Source organism: Chiroxiphia lanceolata, chromosome 3 (genome assembly GCF_009829145.1).
Source record: "Chiroxiphia lanceolata isolate bChiLan1 chromosome 3, bChiLan1.pri, whole genome shotgun sequence".
NCBI lineage: Eukaryota > Metazoa > Chordata > Aves > Passeriformes > Pipridae > Chiroxiphia > Chiroxiphia lanceolata.
The window spans coordinates 78,827,769-78,844,881 of record NC_045639.1 but is presented as its reverse complement, the minus strand read 5'-3'; the positions used below and the strand labels follow the sequence as shown (position 1 = coordinate 78,844,881).

The 17,113-nt window shown below is 39.2% G+C and overlaps 1 protein-coding gene across 1 annotated transcript in view; it reads left to right on the top strand.

Annotated features, from left to right (window-relative positions):
• The first annotated feature begins 5,786 nt into the window (after window positions 1–5,786).
• LOC116784996 (endogenous retrovirus group K member 8 Gag polyprotein-like) overlaps window positions 5,787–17,113 on the top strand; it is a 34,781-nt gene continuing 23,454 nt past the window's right edge. The window contains exon 1 of the mRNA XM_032684101.1: window positions 5,787–6,126. The gene's annotated coding sequence lies outside the window, so the exon portion shown is untranslated. The remainder of the gene's footprint in view (window positions 6,127–17,113) is intronic.

Below are 17,113 nucleotides of genomic sequence, written 5' to 3'. Positions count from 1 at the left end.
AAGAATAATGTATTTCGTTTTAATAGAAGAATAATGTATTGCTCTTATGACAGGATATTCTTCCATTCTGATTTTGATTATCATAGGACTGACTTTACTCATAACTGGCAGTAACTCCAATGCTTGCAGTTCATGCTGAAATAAATATTGCATTCATCCTTTCTGAACTGAACCCAACCCAAAGTCAACACACTTATGCTTCTGTATTTACAGAATTGAGGGTCAGTTTATCTTTTCATTATACCTTTTATTTTTAAAGGTCTTAACTTGGATTTTGATTTTTGTTGTGTTTATTTTAGGCTTTCTATACCTAAAATATTAACTGCATGAAAACCACATGTGTATGCAAAATAAAATATGCATGCCAAAGAAAAATAATAATGATCAAGCTTTTAAATATATGGGTTTTCAGTGCCTGGAAGGAAAAGAACCAGACACAAACCTCCCATGAGGAACGGCCCAAAATAGATTTGGTCCAAAGGTAACAGTCTGTGGTCCCAGAGCTGATTCCTGGAAACCAGGTAATTTTGACAGAACTTCAGGAAAGTAATAGTGATTGGAAGTATGTAAATATTAATACTTGTTCTTGTACGCATGCCCCCCCCCCATATACAAACTGAGATACACAGATTATATCAGTCTGAGTTACAAGTATGCCAAACTAGAGAATCCAAAGTCAATTTTTTTTATGCACAGCACTGAAAGCACTGGAATTAACCTAAGTAATAGTCTTCACTCATATACCATAATCTCCACTTATTCCCCACATACTAGCTCATTCCTTAACACATGCCCAGCTGTATCAGCACAAAGACAGATACTGCAGCTAAGCTGGCGTATAACTAGCAATCCAAACATTATAAGGCAATATCTTATTGCCAAGTTTTGAAGTACAGAGCACTGAATGCCATTTGAATGTAAAAACTGCCTTGCCACTCTTCCTGTAGAACCAACACAGAATTGCTGAATATCAGGAATGCCTGCGGAGACTTTAACAAATCAAAACACACCTGGTCCATCCTGGCAAAGTGTGTCTAAATTTGTATTGGATACACTTCTACACAATGGCCATCAACTTGGACCAATAATTTCTAAGGTACTAGTATAACCATTATTTTGAATTCAGTTAATCCAACTCATATGGTTAGAGAGTTTCCATGATATGTTAGAAGATGGAGTGTGCAATCAGGCAGAATTGTAAAAATATTACTTATGAGGTAATAATTGCAAAAGAGGTGTTTATTTTGTTATATCAATGCTCCAGTTTTCTGAATCTATGCCTACAATGTCTTAGGACAAGTTTTTCGAATTATTTTAGAAAGATGGAAATCTGCTTTTAATAGGATTATCTGCCCCTTAATATTTTTTTTTTTTAATTTTCCTTGGTAATTTTTTCCTGAAGAGATGCCTACCAATGTTTCTCTATCACTCCTCTCCTCACCTGGACACGGGAGAGAAAATACAACGAAAGGCTGGTGGGTCAAGATAAGGACAGGGAGAGATCACTCAGCAGTTACTGTAATGGGGAAAACAGACGTGACTTGGGCAAAATTAATTTAATTTATTACCATTTAAATCAGAGTAGAATAATGGGGAATAAACCCAAATCTTAAAAATACCTTCCCCCACCCTTGTCTTCTTCCCAGGCTCAGCTTCACTCCTGATTGCTCCACCTCCTCCCCCCCCAGCAAAACGGGGAGGGGGAGAGGGAATGGGAATGGGAGTTACAGTCAGTTCACCACACTTTGCCATTCCCTCCTCTGAAGGGGGACGTTTCCTCACACCTTTCCCTACTCCAGTGTGGGGTCCCTTCCACAGGAGACAGTCCTCTTTCAAGTTCTCCAGCATGAGTCCTTCCCACAAAGTGCAATCCTTAAGGAACAGGCTGCTCCATAATGGGTCCTCCCTGGGGTCACAAGTCCTGTCAGCAAACTTGTGCCAGAGTGGGCTCCTCTTTCCATGGTTCTGCAGGTCCTGACAGGAGTCTGCTCCAGTGCAGGCTTCCCAGAGAGCCACAGCCTCCTTTGGCCATCCACCTGCTACAGTGTGGGCTCCTCCATGGGCTGCAGGTGGATCTCTGCCCCACCGTGGATCTCCATGGGCTGCAGGGGGAGAACCTGCTCACCACAGTCTTCATCAGGGGCTGCAGGGAATCTCAGCTCCAGCACCTGGAGCACCTTCTCCCCTTCTTTCTCCGCTGACCTTGGTGTCTGCAGAGTTATTTCTCTCACATATTATCATTCTCTTCTCTGCTGTGCAATAACTCCTCCCTTCTTATCGCTGTTATCCCAGAGATGCTACCACCACTGTTGATAGGCTCAGCCTTGGCCAGTGGCAAGTCCATCTTGGAGCCAGCTGGCATTGGTTCTTTTGGATGTGGGTGAAGCTTCTAGCAGCTCCTCACTGAAGCCACCCCTGCAGCCCCCCCCACTACCAAAACCATGGCACACAAACCCAATAGAGCAGCGTGAAGATCTGTCTGCTGAAATGCCCGAGGAGCAGATGTTGGCCGATTTTGGTGTTGACAGCACTCGGCTGGAGATCTGTAACTATGATTAAGAGCACCTACTAAATCACTGTCATTTTGATTGTCATGCTGCTGGTGGTTGTATATGCAGGGATACACCACAGATTATTTTTAAGTTTAAAGTCTGAGTTATAGTCTTGGTCAGAATAACACAAATATTTTCTAATGCTTTAATTTACTGCCAAAAGGAATCTGGGGTCCATGTTGCCTCCCACGGGTCTTCTTTTCTTTTCTTTGTATTATACGAACGAAAGGAAGAAAAGTCAAGTCAAGTGAAGCTCCAAGCTTTTGAATGAAAAGTACTGGAGGTTCAGCAAGCTAAATAGAAATGCATCAGCTGAAAAAGACCCCTCATAAAATAAGAGAATAATGTTTAGAAGGATAGAGACAGGAAATTACTTGTGAGAAATGTATACACTGAGTGATTTCTTTTTTAAATGTATGACACCAATTTAGTGTTTAAAGCTGCTCAATGGCTGGAATATAAACTTCTTGTGAAATGTATTAAGTGTTCACTTAGCTGTTAGTAAAAAGCCTCCTAATGAAACAATGTATTAATTGCTCAGGGCCACTCAAAGCAAACACACATAAAATATTTAGATGTCTGGAGATGCTCAGCAGCTTGATAACCAACTTTTAATAAAGTCTATTCAGTGTTTTGAGTTGATCAGCAGCTAGGAAAACAACCCGGGCTCAGCAGTAGAAATGCAGCGCTAATAAAATACAGAGGTGCTCAGTGGCTGCAGCAGAGTTTTTAGAGCTACACTAAAATTAGGGAGACTAAATTAAGCAATAACAGTAAAGGCACTGGTAGTTCCACAGGATTAATGGCTGGCTGGGATGAGTTGATGGCCTGTGGCTACATTTCAGGTCATTAATCCCAGCCGGTCATTAGTCCTCAGGAAATGCCCAGCACTGAAGTCATTATTACTATTATAGCCAGTTTAAAAAACAAACCAAACCAAAACAAAACAAAGCAAATTAACCCAACAATCCATTAGAAGCCTTATATGCATTATGGTATATGGATGTATTTACTGCTTACAGATATCTTAAGAAGAGATGTCCGTGTTCATATTACCATAGATTCTCTCTAGAACAATTTTAATATCTTAGAGTCAGTAAGATCATTGGGAAATCTATATATATTTCCATTCAGTACATGAATCAAAATCAAAGTTTTGGTGCTCTGCATCTCTTAGTTGATGCTGGCTGACATCCTTACAGACAAAAAGGAGCACCTCAGTTGGAATACTCAGTGTGGCTTCACTTGGCTTAAGTAGAAGCTGCATTTGAGAACATTCCCAGTGTCCTGTGTCCTTCACATACTGACCTACTTTCTTTTTCCTTCTTATGAATAGCAGAGTGGCAGCACTGCATACTATATATATATTTTATGTACTTGGCATTTTTATAGAGACACGTACCCAGAAGCATAGTAAGAACTTCTGAGAGACTCTACAAAGATTGCTGGGCTTGCTGTGAAATACAGTTTCCCTTGGGATAATAGCAGCTCTTTCTGGGACAGCAATACTACACAGTATTGTTTTAACAGGAGGAAGTTGAAAATAAAATTTAATTGAAACAGCAGGGGAAATTTAGGCAGGTAGTTTTGCCCTGATTAACTTCCCCAAGTCATTGCTCAAATCATTCTGTCTGTCCAGTCAGGAACATATCTACCTTGTCATGGGTTTAGCATTCATCTTATTTTTCTCAGTTTAGTAATTTAAGAAGTAGTAGGTAGTAGCTGCCATGCTCCACATTCCAGAACTGAAACCCATACTTGCAGCCTGCTTCTGATACACAGAGAAGAATTCTACATCTCAGGACTCGTATATAGCTTTGCAAATCATGAGGAAACACTGTGATTTTTTAAATGCTTCCACTTATACTATGGATTATCCTCTGGAATTATTTACCCTTTTCTATTAACCTAAGTTAGGTAGCTAAACCAGAAATTATAGCAGTACTTGCATAAACAGCTTACAACAACAGTAAGGTAAGATAGAAAGGGAAAAGCAGATATCCCTTTCACAGGAGGAAGAAATCTGTTTTGTATTAGTTTTATTGTAACTGGGAACATCTGTTTTGAATTGTCCAAGACGGTCTGCAGACCAAGAAATGGAAGGGCATCTTCCAGCTCTCACAGTCAGATATTCAAAAGGCATCAGATCATGCCTATCATGTCTCCAGCTGATCAGCAGTTAAGACTTTTTTCCCTCTTTATCAAGGTGACCGAAGTGGATTCACACCTTCCAGTCTAGGCTGTTATATTCGACTCTTCAGGTTAAAATATCAAAGTAAGAAGGCTGAGGGACTGAGTATGAATTTACACGCTGACCTTTTAGTGTTCTATGTTTGACTGTTGAGTTCTCTTGCTGTCACTACACAAGGGTCTTTGCAGATAAATTTATTTATCTGCCAGTTGCACACAACAGAGGCCTAAGAGTATTAGAACACTTCACCAGCTGACCACATAATTGTATGGACAGGAAAAAGGGCTATGACGTTATTTCCATTAGAAAAAAACTCATCCTGTGAGATTAAAAAATCTCACATCCCAGCAGAATTGTTACTTTCTTTGAAATGCTGTCCTTCAAATTTATCTCATTAAAATAATATGCATTGGAATTTGTGGGCTTTTTCTTCCTTTACCTGAGGTCTTATTAAGAGGAAATAAAGTAATTAAAACATTAAAAAGAAATGATGAATAACAGGGCAGCTTTGAGCCATTTTTTTCCATTCAATCACATGCTGCTAAGTTCTTTAGTTTTTTACCTTACATAAATCTGGTATCTTTTCCTGGGGCTGTTGGGTCAGTGTGTAGAATCAAAGCTCAGACAGGAGTAGTGTTTTGTACTCAAGATTTTATTACGGTCAAAATGAAATCACATCTCATATGTAAATTCTGAATTTTTGATTAGGAAGAATAAAATTTTATCATAGCAATCAAAGAATTATTATTAGTTCAGATCTGATTATTGCAGAAAAACAAAGAAAAATAAAATAAAAAAATACTACTGCACAGGGAAAGCCTCAATAGTAACAGCTGAAATTGCTATACACAGTGTCATCGAGAAAGGAAGGTGGCCTTGTTGAGGAATACATTTGGTGCAGGTAGCTCGGTTTGCAAGCTGCAGATTGAGATGCAGATTGAGTTCTGGGTGGGAGCCCGAGAGAAGAGGCTGTGAACTGCCAAGCCTTTGGTTAACAAAGGGCACGAAGGCGGGCGTTGCCAGCCAGGTGAATGGACACTGAGAGACACAGCAGGAGCCGTGAACTGCCAACTTTTTGAATAACAAAAGGCATGGAGACCAGTGGCGCCAGCTGGGCGGATGGACACTGGGAGACACCGCCAGGGCGGAGGAGTTCCGACCTTGTTCGCAGGGGAGGAGGACTTCCGACCTTGTTCCCAAGGGCGGAAGACCGAGACTTGCGCGCCCTTGGACTGGCAGCGGATAAGAGCCCAGGGGTTCCTTTGTTGCGGGCCTCTTCAGAATCCTCAGCTCGACCTGTTTTTATGTCCCTGCGCCGTGAATAAATTGGTTTATGGAACTAGACGTATGCGACTCTGCTACGGGAAACCTGCGGTCGAACCGGTAAGGAAACCTGGCCTGGCTGTGTGTGAGTTTGGGGTGTACAGGGAGTCAGGTGGGACACCCGTGGGTCATGGGAGCCGCCCGCTGCGAGCGGCTGCAGTTCCAGTAGTTCGAGTCTTTGGCCTTGTGGATGTGAGTGGCAGAGAGTTTCGTGAATGGTCAGACTGCGAAGTTCCCTTAACAGCCTTAAAGCTTGAACCGCGCCACTCGCTGACTTTATAAAATCTAAAATTTATTTAGCGAATGGGATGGGCATAGCAGGTGGCTACTGGATTCTGCCCTAAGATCTCTGTTTTTACCGTACGCACACTTTGCAGACACACTCGCAGACCTAAAGTTCTTGCCACTCTGGTCTAGTCTCAGCCTGCAGCGTGGACTGGAGCACGCCTGCCGCTCTCTGCATCTGCTGACTTTCCCAGCCGTGACTGGTGGCCTGGCTTCCCACAAGCTTCCTGGGAGCCACCTTGGGTTCATGTTTCTGCATAGCATTGGGCATTTTCAGGATATGTTCCCTCCATGACACTACTCCTAAATGTTTATTGCTTTCTAGAGTAGATAGCGTAAGCTGCGAATAGCTTTGTTGATCATGTAGCTGCAGGCCGAACTCTTTGACTTTCTCTCTGTTTAAGACTAAATTAGTGCTCCTCACCTTATTTGCTATAATTTTTTAGCCTCTGCCCCAACCAAACATGTTACAAGGATTTAGATTTAGCATTAGATTTAACAGTTCAGCTCTGATAATTACCTGTGATCCTTAATTTTTACATTCCCCGTACCAGAATCATCTAATGAGTTAAATTCGTTCAAATACAATCCAGACATTGTGTCAGGTGCTGTCAGGTAGTCCTTGTCGTGTGACAACACATGCTCTTTCCCCTTTCCCAGTGTAATTTGCTACCTTCTATAGTTCTTCTGCTGACCACCCCGGGGTTTGTACATCAGGGTGCAAGCCAAGCATCTCGAATCCTGTTCTGGGATGACCACCGTGTTGATATTAAAGGCTTTTGCTCCTTCCTTCCTTTCCTTTTCCTCCTTTCTTTCTTTTTTTTTTCTTTTTTGCTTAGTTAGAGGCTGTTTTATATGTTTTCTAACGTGCTGTTATTATATCTTGCTTTGTCTAGATCTGTAGCTGGACAGTGCAGCTCAACTTATGGTGTATTCTATGGATGTTAAATTCCTGTTCTTTGATACGCCTAAAACTCATTTTGTTCAGCTCCATATCTGCATTTCTCTAACAGTCTAATGGGAGGTATTTGCTTTCTTGGGATCTCCAGTATTAGCCAGTTTCTCATCTCTTGCCATACCCTGCCTATCCCCCTATATCACATCCTGTGTCCCCACTTCTCAAGACGCCTGCTGTTGTACCAGGATTCTTCTCTTCAGTACATTGCTATATTAGAGTCATAAATACCTAATTCACCACAGCATAGCTACTTGATAGTACTTGTTAGTGCTGGTTATTAGACAAATACTCTTATAGCTAACACAGGCTTTGTTAAAGCAGAGTTGCGGTTGTTAAAGAAAGGTTCAGACAAATCACTACTAACAAACCTTGCTCTTAAAACTTTTCAATCTCAGTGAAAACCCGTGACTGCTTAGTAGCAAAGGCAGTGTCAGTACAGTATTATTGGCCTGCAGGGCTACTGCAGGAGTCTGTCATCTCATGCAGAGAGGAAGCCCTATTTCCTTCTCTGTCCCTCTCTTTGCTGTTCTGTGGAAGATGAGAGGGACAGCAAGGTGAATCCATTTTTTTGCCTCCCTTTTTCATTTACAGAAAGCCATGTGTAACTAGTGCCTTATGCCAAAACCTTTGTAAGCCCTTGAACTATTGGCCTTCTGCATCTTGTAGCTGCAAAGCTGAATAATTCTGTCCTAAACTGCACACAAGATTCCAATGACACAAAACATTAACGTTAACTGCTGATGAACCTATTTCATTACTTTTAATAACATTATATCTGTGTTTGTCTGCTCAATGCAGTGATAACTTAGTGAAGGAGAATTAATTTCACATATTATCCACATAAGCAATAATGAGGGAAATTGGTTTCCTCTAGAGTTGCAGGGAGAAGTTTAATTAAATTTGGGTATAGCTGGGCCAATTGATATCAAGTTGGTCACTTGCTTTCTGGCCACTTGCTTTCTGGCTGACAGTGGGACTTTAGGTCTCAGGGATAGGTGCAAAATCTTGTAGATCCATGAGTGAAATATGCCTGAAGCAAGTGTTCAGGACTTTAGAATAGGGATGAAAAGGGAGTAATCTGAAATGAACTGCACAGAAGGCTTTTTTGTAAGGTTGTTTTATTAATTTTATACTCTGGAAGGGCTTTGAATAGCTACCAACACATCTGTACCTAGCAAAACATGGGATACTAATATGAGAAAAGTATTGCATAATGCAGTCTGTCATCCTTAGGATATTCTGATGTTATGCATAACGAGAAAAGCAATACTCGGGCACATGGTAAAGAAAACCGCCGACTCTTTGAGTAAAGATGTTTCTTGCTGAAGGTATTCATTTAGACTAGAATGATTAGCAGCTTTGAGTACTTACTACAAGTGAAGCTTCTTTCACCACATGCCTTGTCTTCATGGGAACAGATTCAGTGGGCACTGGTTGGTCAACCGGACTGAGTAAGGCATACTGGAATAATATGTCATGGGGTTTATACTCGTGGAACCAAATCTGTCTGAACACCCAATAATTTAAATACAGGCATTACTAGTATCTCAATGAATCAACTGGTATAACTGACTTCTTTAATACATATCTGTTTTACTTAAAAATTACCTTTGAATCAGTGAGTTCTGAAAAAGAAGATGAAGTGGCTAATCTATTAATTAGATTAAATTATTAATCTATTAAATAAAATATTAAATAAATAGGGACTGGAGAAAAAAACCTGGGTTTTTTATTTTCACTTTAAAATGCATGAAAATCAAACAAATGTGTAATAAAATAATTTACTGAAAGATCCAGGGGTCATCTAAAACCTTCCCAGTATTACTGGCTCTAACAAATTAGAGGTGTTTTGGACAAAGATCTTGGGGCTGCTTCTATGTAAAGAAACATAAAAGGCACTCTCGCTATACATACAGCTGCATAATAAAGCCTCCTGCTTCCTCTTAAAGGAACAAGGTTTAGGCACTGATTTAAGTGGCTGCAGGATCAACTACAGATCCGTCTGTGTGACCTTTACTTTATCATGACTCACTTCCCAGTTCAGGTTAAACCCAGAATCTGCCTGGGAGTATTTTTGTTCCTCTAAGACCAAGGACAACTCGAAGTCTAAATGCTGAGTATTGCCAAGGGGCTGCTGTAGGCTCCAGGAACCTGGCAAAGGCAGGAGTGGAGGAGTGAGCCTGTGGAGGAATGAGCAGATTTGTTAAAACTGTGTTAAGCTGTTACTGTTTATTAGTTCGATTTGCCAAAAGCGTAGTATAAATTGCTGTATCAGTTGCTTCTAAATGGCATCGTTCTGTATAGGAATGGATAAAGATAGGGTAAAGTAATGTATTTAACTTCCAATAAGCATCTAAAATGTGTCATCGCAGCGAGCTGGGACTGACACGTTCACCAATGCGGAAATGCAAGTGCTGTGCCTTCTGTGACCTTTTCCCTCTCCTTTCCCTTCCCAACATTTTTGGGGCAAATATGAAGTCTAGAGGGACGTGCATATGAATCCTTGGCAACATATATTGGCAAGAAGGAGCTGAAATTGCTATATCGAGTCATCATATCCAACTACTGGCTGTATCATTGTCGACAGTAAATTGCTACCTTGCAAGACAGCAGGTAGCAGGGGAAGCTCCTAGCAGGGAGAGATGGATCAGTGATACAGTAGATTACACCCCACCAAAGAGGATTATGACTGAAGCCCCAAAGGAACATGAACGATTTTATAAAATTAGAACAGAGATATTAGTAGCATGGAAAGAGGTTTTTTCAGCGAAATCCTCCACTCCAATGCTAAGCACGTCAGGTGAGAGTCTGTGTTGTGCCTTTAGGAAATGCAGCACAGACCTCAAAGCCAAAAGTCAGAAGGGAAAATAATGACTTCACAGTACCTCTGTATCCTCATAATTCTAGGCTGCTCCTGCAGAGTTGTCCTGAATTTCTGCAGCTATGTTCTGCGGCCATACACCTAGCACATCCATCCTATTCCGGTCTGGATCTGTCCCTTTGTAGCCCCAGCCTGAGCAAGAGCTTGGAAGACAAATTATATAAATGTGTTACCTACAAGCAAATTCATCTTGACACAGATATATGCTGTGAAAAATATTAGTCTAAATGCTTGGAGCTGAGCAAAGCAATAAACAAAAGTCCGAAAAAACTGCAAAAGTCTTAATGATGTTTTAGAGTTGGGGTTTTTTTCTTGTTTGTTTAGTGGGGTTTTTTTTGTGTTCTTTGCTTCAAGCTTTTTGTTGTTTGTAGAGGGTTTTTTGTTTGTTTGTTTTTTTTGATATGGCTGGTTTCTGTAGTCTTTAATTATTCCTGTATGCAAAAACCCCTCTCAAAGTCTCGAGGTAGTTGATATACCCGTTTGCTTGATGAATTATCCCCATGTCAGTCATGGTTCATAGCAAAACTCTAGACCTGTGAATTTTATTTAGGAAGGCTTCAAACCTGTATTGTGTCTTGTCTTGTAACTGTCTCAGATAAATGTAGTGCTATTACCTTTGCAGATTGGTAGTGGAGTGATACCTCTCTGTGCATAGTTTTTTTTTGTTTGTTTGTTTGTTTTGTTTTGTTTTGGTTTTTAAATAAATAATTAAGGAAACAGTTTTCTGCCTTACAGTTTTATTAAAAAATTAACATTTCAAGCGTAGCCTTCATCTTTCACATTTTCCAAGTGGCTTGACTCTCATCCCTGTAACATTTTTACTGATTAGCCTGCTGTCCTATTTAATCAATAGAGCTACAAAGCCAGCTATCTCTCACTCTATAGTTATCTTTCATTGTACAGTACATAATGCCTCTAGTCCTGCTGATAACAAAGAGCGCACAGGGGGAATGTGGCACTGCATGTTTGTTATCTTCCACACAGCTAAACATACCTCTTTTTTTCTCTTGACTCTTATCAATGCAAAAAATGCTGAAAACAAATTACTCCTGTTGTTAACACTACACACACCAGTTGGAGATTTTTTGTCTGCCTTATGGCTATGGTTTGCCAGCAGTACAAAAGCCTGCCAATTTGATACATCACCTCCTCAACCTTTAAGAAGGCTATGCAAAGAGGTACCATCGGCAGCCAGCCTTACATACATGGGGGGAAAACTCCCAATACTCAGAGAGCGTAAGGCAGGGAGATTGAGCCCAGAGCTGTTTGAGGTTGACCTCAGACCTGCAAAAAAAAAAAAAAAGTAATCTAGTTCTATTCTTTTTCATTTCCTACAAAACATAAAAACTGATATACTTTGGTCTCTCTTGGCAATGAAAAAACCAGCTAAATCGAACCTTTACTTCAGTTAGAGAACTTAGTCTAGCAGTTTCCCTTTCTTGCAGGTCTGCTACTCACAGAGGGCAAAAGGGCCTTGCTCAGAAAAAAACCAGCAATATTTTTAAAGTTTTTCCTGACACAAAACACCCTAATGGGTGGGTGTCTGGCCACTCTGGTCTTGAAAATTTTAACCAACATATGTGGAAGAATATGACGTTCCATGGTTAAAACAGAATGATAACCACTTATTCAGATAATATTTGAGAGAGACTAGCAGTTTTTCCCTTTGCTCTCAATTGTTATGTGCTGGTCAAGCCTTAAAAAAGTCTTAAAATGGTGATTATTGTTTTCCACAGTATTTTCCTATTTGCTTTATTTCGAAAGAAAATACTAGAATGGCCCATAAAAAACTCCAGAATGTGAAAGCTCCTTAAAAAGAAAACAAATAAATGTGTTCCTCTTTCCTGAGGGCATAAGTGTATTGGTTTATGTGTGTGCAGTATATGTATGTGACAAAATTGTTGTTAACTAAGAATGCTTTGAAGAAAGATCGCCATGTATGTGTATAACTATATAGGATATCCACCTTTAGAAGTGTACATAAAGATCATATCACATTTTGCAACATGAATTTTATCACAAGCATGAAAACTTTATAAGTATATAAGAAATGCAGAAAAATAATTTTGCTTCAGCATTGTATTTGATGGCACTCAAATAATCTCCAAAGCATGGTTATGCTTGTGTTGGAATCACTTCAAAATTTGTAATTTCTAACACTGTTCTGAACTTTTAGATAAGAGATGATCCTACAGTTGTGTTTTATGTATTGCTTGATAGCATGACCTTTGATAATGTGTCTCAGCAACGGAATTCAAAGCTTTGCATAGTATTTATGATGTGTTCATAACTCTATTACTTTTAGCTCTAGGCAAACACTACATATCTTCATTCAGATTTTTAAATAAATTTACTTCAAGCATGTTGATATAATGCTCAAGTTTGCTTTCTGCAAATACTCACCAAATGAGAAAGACTGGTATGAAAAACTGAAGATAAGCAGAATTGCCTAATAATCAAGTATCTTTTTGAAGCTGGTGTTAGATTTTGTTCTGGTTTCTACATCTTACAGTTACTTTATGTAGTCTGATTAGCTAAAGATAAAGAATAAATCATGCAGTCCAAAACCAAGATAATATTACTTGATACACTTAACTGGCCAATACAAATATCTGAACACTAATAGTGAACTGAGCATTCTCTGAAGCAAAGTATTTCTTGGGAATAGTTTTGTCATATGATTACACTTGCTAAAACTGTCAATTGAATAACTTTCATTTGATTTTTAATTAATTTAAGATTAAATAATTTTAATTACAATTTAAACCCTAATCCACAGAACTAGGTAATTTAAATCTCAAAAAATATGTGCTATAATACAGGCAGCTCAAACGGTTCTCCAGTTTTCCCAGTTGGAGAACTCTGTGTGTAGTTGGTCGTAACAATGCCAGTTTTAAATCATTAGGTTTCAGTTTTTCTACACTGGATGTCTGTATTTGGGTGCTGTGAAGAAGTGTGTGTGTCTGTCCATGTCTGTGCACAAGTAAGCAAATAGGTAAACATTTGTTAAAGACTGAAATTAAAGATTCATCACCAAATTAATTTTTATGAAGTATACAAACTGTGTTAAATAATAAAACCAGTTGGCAGTCCATTCATCAGAGTCCCTTTTGGAAGTATGCATTTCAATAGATAAATAGTACAAACTCTGAATGCTTTCATTAGTGTGTCCCTTTCATCTTTTTCTCAACTACATACACATTAAAATATTTTTAGAAAATAAAATAGAAGAAAAAAAAGCAAAGTAAAAAAAAAAGGGGATATGTTTTAAGTACTTTGGAGGTAGATTCTTAGCTGATGAAAATAGGTGCACTTTTCCCCACCTCTGAATAAAAGCAACATTTTCAGCCAAGTGGCATGAGTCTGGGTTTCAGTATGGTATGTATGAGTTGTGGTGTATTCCCAGAGTTTATCATAGAGATCATCCCAAATGAGTTCCAATAAAAACTTCATAACACATATGCAGTTAAACTATGTTACAAATTTAACATAAAAAGTATTTCAGAAATGGTTCATGAGGTTTTATGATTATTTTAATTGATACTGTTATTGCACTTCCTTCTGTATTAAAGCTAAATTAACTCGCTGTTATGAGACAACTACATAAGCCTCAGAGTGATTACTGATACAGTACTGAACCTCTAAATGATCTTAAGCAACTTGTCTATAAATCACTGTGTTCCACTCTTGCGGTCTAGTATATGCCAGCATATCCGAGCTAGAAACATTTGCTAGTTCAGATGGAGAAAGTTTACCAGTTCTTTTCCCTTGATAGTAACATGCTCCTGAATTCTTGAGAATAAGGAGAACCTCAAATATCTCTTTGCTTCAGAACTGAGTATTGCCCATCTTCCTCCTTATTGCGGTGTAATTTGGAGAGGAATTTGTGCATTTTTGTGGTGAACAAAAAAACTTTCCTAGTGATTTTTTTTTTTGGTTTTTTTTTTGTATGGGGCAGGGTGCTAAAAAATAGCGGACACTTGAGAACTGTCCAGACAGTTAAGAGTGTGGGAATGAATCCTGAGAGAGACAGATTAGCAGGCAGAACACAGGTGAGGCAGTCAAAGGTGCATGATAAATGTAATTTATCACATGGATCTGCAATTTACTACATAAATATCAACTCACCTTGTGTGAGTGTTAAACCTGTTTCCTGTATTTTCATAACAAATGTGACTAATTAATACCAGGTCTCATGAGCAAGTAAATTATAGTGTTTTCCCCTTAATTTTTAACCAGAAGAAAACAAAGTCAACCTAAGGATTCTTAAACTAGAGGGAGATGAATTTAAGTTGAAGAAGGACTTGCTCTAGAATCTGTGCCTTCCATATAAGTACTCTAAAAAAAAATGAGTGGACCCATAAACAGACTTATGTATATTGTGTGGCACTGCAATATGGGTAAGTTTTGAGGCCAGTTAAGGGAATGAATCCAGATAATTCTGGATGTGAATGTGCGTATCTCTGTACATGGTTGTGCATCTGTGCACGTGTGTGCACATGAAAGCCAGAGGCGGCTTTCTGCTGCATCCTTTGGTGAAAACCTAGGATGCTGAATTGCACATACTGCCTCTTTGGTTGACCTGAAAAATGCCAGATTGTGGTACCTTTCTGGGAGATCAGTACCAGTATTGGTATCATCACTTCAAGTTGTATTTAAAACAAATATCTTGAAAGAAATATAGCAAAAATGTGTACCTTTAGGTATGTATTACTTAGAGGTAAGATAAAATACGCATTGAATACCACTGTTAGCTATGTGCAAAATGTTAGATGGACAAAAGTACCTTAGTGCAATCTGGAGTTCAAATATCTAAAGGTAGCAAATATTAACTGTTACTTATTATCTTGGCAATTTCTGCTGGCTGTGACATACTGTGGTACGTTGAGTTCAACCAGTACACAGACTAATTGACTCTCCTTAACAGTGCCTCACTTAGAATCATAGTATTATGAAGTAGTTTGCATTGGAGGAGGCCTTTAAAGGTCATCTAGTCCAGCCTCAATGCACTCCTTGACAAGCAGCCTACCTGCTATTCAAGGAAACAGGCACTTGAAAATTAGACACTGAAAATCTGTTCTGGATTGTCTGTACAGTCCTGAAAAGAAATATGAGAGAATCATCACCACTGGGGGGTGCGGGAGGTGGGGCCAGGTGGACATAAGCTGTCTGATTCCTTGGGTCATGTCTGAATTGGTAGATCAAAAGCATCTCTCCAAGTGTTTGAACCTCCAAATCATTCCTGCTCTCTCTATGATGTGGCAGTATGATGATTGTAGCTTAGAGACAGTGTTTTTAAGTTTCCTCCAGTGTTTGAGGAGAAATTGAAGAGCCAAGTCTACCAAGTCTAAAAGTGATGTCATGGAAGAACATGAAGACAAAACTGAAGGAAATGAAGGAAGCAAGACAGTCTTAAAAGGAGTAATGGAGGGAAAAGAAAAGGCTCTGATGGCAAAGCACAAATGGGAAGAAAAGTAACCAGGTAGAAAATTATTAAAATAAATAAAAAAAAAAGGAAAAAGAAAGAAACAAAATAACACAGAACAAAAGGGCATATTAGAATAATACACATAGTTTGGCTTTGGGGTGGATGTTTGTAAAATTCCCTTTTGGGGAAGTGTGTTTATAGATGTAACAGACAATTATTTCACAGCCTCAAGAACTATTTATATTTTCCCTGCTGGCAGTAAGTATTTGTGCTTCATGGCAATACAACTACTACTTTTTTTTTTATATTTGTATGCAAATAGTGCTTTATTTTACAGTACTGCTTAATACTAATATTACCATATCAGTTCAAGCTTATTGTCTAATTTTCCTCCAGCTCCCCTTTTTACATTAAAATACGTTCATACACATCACCCTGGACTGTGGCATATTAATATGTCATGCTCCCATAGCAATACCTATCTGTGGATTTCAAAAGACCTTGTAAAACTGAAAGAAGATGCATTTCTCAATCTCTTGAATATCATAAGCCATGGAAGAGAAAAGACAATCCCTTTCGTGTGTCAAGAAACAAATTAGTGAATGAATAAGCTGGGCTTGTACTCAGTCATCTCTTGGCTGCTGTTGATATTGTTTCACACAAATCTTGTGGTGGAAATATTTTCTTTTTTTTGGAGCTGTGCTTGCAGAATGGAAGAAGCAATCCAAACACTTAGACAAACCTCAATCACACTTTTCCCAGCATGATTTTGGTTTTCAGAGCAAGGCAAAGGAACAAAAGCATATGAAATGAATGGAAAAGACCAGACCCACACAGGGAGGACCGACTTCTTTACCTCTGAATGGTCAGTAGTCATAAACAGACTTTAACCTATGCAGACTGCCAGTGCTACCAAAGGACATCCTTGAAATCATGAAATAACTAATGCCAGAGGTGGTAGCAAACTGGGCTTCAATAGCCATTGAAGTGCTTTATACAAAGCTGAACACTTCAAAGGAAAGGAATTTTTTTCCAAAATATCTTTTTGCTTGGTACCTGGGTTCCTGCAGTGGGAATGTTATACATAAATTCAAATCCCCTCAGTGTGAGAAAGGACAAAGAACTGAAATCTGCCACCTCTCCTTAAGGGCATCCTACCAGGCTTTTGGGTGAAAAGAAATGACCATCTCTGGCTGAGATTTGAATGAAATACTTCAGTGAGTTTTTGTGATAGAGGGACTGTGGGGGTATAGGCCCAAGAAAAGAGACACAGCTGCTTTCTGACAGAAGCATTTCCTATATTTTTAGAAAAACGCTCTTGCCTGCAGATGCTGTCATCTGAGAAACATGTTTGGGGCACTGGCTGGATCAGAGGTCCTGTCCAGGTGAGCATTTTCCTCATTTAGCCTATCTATAAGAAGCTACAGTTTCCAGAGGTGCTGTGAGACCACCTCCCAGCTCACTGCTAATAAGAGCTCTCACAGGAAGGTGCCTT